The following is a 2,500-nucleotide window of genomic DNA, read 5'->3' on the forward strand; positions in this document are numbered from 1 at the left end:
TAGCCGACCAGTACAAGCAGTCTGTTCTGGGAACACTGGGAGCCGCCCAGTACAAGTAGTCTGAACTGGGAACACTGGGAGCCGTCCAGTACAAGCAGTCTGTACTGGGAACACTGGGAGCCGTCCAGTACAAGCAGTCTGAACTGGGAACACTGGGAGCCGTCCAGTACAAGCAGTCTGTACTGGGAACACTGGGAGCCGTCCAGTACAAGCAGTCTGAACTGGGAACACTGGGAGCCGACCAGTACAAGTAGTCTGAACTGGGAACACTGGGAGCCGTCCAGTACAAGCAGTCTGTACTGGGAACACTGGTAGCCGACCAGTACAAGCAGTCTGTTCTGGGAACACTGGGAGCCGTCCAGTACAAGCAGTCTGTACTGGGAACACTGGGAGCCGTCCAGTACAAGCAGTCTGAACTGGGAACACTGGGAGCCGTCCAGTACAAGCAGTCTGTACTGGGAACACTGGGAGCCGTCCAGTACAAGCAGTCTGAACTGGGAACACTGGGAGCCGACCAGTACAAGCAGTCTGAACTGGGAACACTGGGAGCTGTCCAGTACAAGTAGTCTGTACTGGGAACACTGGTAGCCGACCAGTACAAGCAGTCTGTACTGGGAACACTGGGAGCCGTCCAGTACAAGCAGTCTGAACTGGGAACACTGGGAGCCGTCCAGTACAAGCAGTCTGTACTGGGAACACTGGGAGCCGTCCAGTACAAGCAGTCTGTACTGGGAACACTGGGAGCCGTCCAGTACAAGCAGTCTGTACTGGGAACACTGGGAGCCGACCAGTACAAGCAGTCTGAACTGGGAACACTGGGAGCCGACCAGTACAAGCAGTCTGAACTGGGAACACTGGGAGCCGTCCAGTACAAGCAGTCTGAACTGGGAACACTGGGAGCCGTCTGAGTGATGAGGATGGGTGGTGTCGTCAGAGGAACCTGTTCTGTCTGAGGTTTGACTGGAGCTGCGCCTCCTGCACAGTATTGATCTGTTATTGATCGCTCCATTAGGACGTAACAGACCCCTCCACCCGGGATAAGATGGAGGAGACATCCCGTCTGCCTGCGGCTCAATCTGCGGTTTGGGACCTCAAAGAGGTCACTGTGGTTTTTTTGCAGCCACGGCCTGGTGCATTCTGTCCAGGGTCAAAGTGTTTGTGGCGTTGAGAAGCGTCTCCTCTGAGGTATATTATAATATGTATAATAATATGTTGGCAACAAGTGGTTGCCAAGTTGCCAACAATGCATCAACTGTTGGTTGCCAAGTTGCCAACAATGCATCAACTGTTGGTTGCCAAGTTGCCAACAATGCATCAACTGTTGGTTGCCAAGACTGACAAAAGGCTTTTGATAATTTTATAATTGAGTGATAATGATGCTTCTTAATTTTGATCCATATTTCTTCATTCTCACTTGTTTCAGCGCGTTTGAGTCAATTCACTGGTATTTGTCGTCCCTGGAATTGTTTGGAATCTTTCCTGGAACCTTGTGCAGCGTCCTCCAGGCCTTGAATCCATGTTGCTTCAAAACAAACGTCAGGAGGTGACAGTGTGTGACAGCATGTGTTTAGCAACCGCTCCAGCGTTTATGACGCTCTGACCCTAATATTTCAACGTTTGTTATTTATGAGGTAGATCCAGTGGATTTCAATAGAAAGTTTCAAGTTAGAAGAATGGAAATAACTTCACCTGCACGAGAGCAACCGTGCGAAACAGAACAGAGTAAAGATGGCAGCACACAGCTTAAAACACGATGTCATCACCTTTAAAACGGCGACGTCATCACTTTTAAAACATGTCGCCATGTGATGTCATCACCTCTTAAATGTGACGTCATCACCTTTAGAACACGAGGTCATTAGTCTTACAACATGACCTCGTCGCCTTTAAAACATGACGTTGGCACCTTCAACACATGACGTCATCACCTTTAAAACATGATACATCATCTTTAAAACATGTCGTCATCATCTTTAAAACATGTCACTGTCACCTTTAAAACATGACGTCATCACCTTTGAAACATGAAGTCATCGCCTTTAAAACATGATGTCATTGCCTTTCAAACATGACCTTATCGCCTTTCAAACATGACGTCATCATCTTTGTAACATGACCTCATCATCTTTATAACATGACGTCCTCGCCTTTAAAACATGTCATCACCTTTCCAACATGACGTCATCACCTTTAAAACGTGACGTCATCGCCTTTAAAACATGACCCCATTGCTTTTAAAACATGACGTCATCATCTTTACATCTTGACATCATCATTACTTTTAAAATGATGACCTCATCGCCTTTAAAACATGACGTCCTCACCTTTGGAACATGACGTCATCACCTTTAAAACGTGACGTCCTCACCTTTAAAACATGACATCATCGCCTTTAAAACATGACGTCATTGCCTTTCAAATATGACCTTATCGCCTTTCAAACATGATGTCATCATCTTTAAAACATGATGTCATCACCTTTCAAACATGACGTCATCAC

General features: G+C 47.0%; 1 protein-coding gene across 1 annotated transcript in view; it reads left to right on the forward strand.

The window, feature by feature from the left end:
• The window catches only part of LOC307232638 (dematin-like), a 25,401-nt gene that overhangs the window by 9,341 nt on the left and 13,560 nt on the right, over positions 1-2,500 (forward strand). The gene's annotated exons all lie outside the window — the stretch shown is intronic.

This window comes from Zeus faber, assembly GCF_960531495.2.
Source record: "Zeus faber genome assembly, chromosome: 7".
NCBI lineage: Eukaryota > Metazoa > Chordata > Actinopteri > Zeiformes > Zeidae > Zeus > Zeus faber.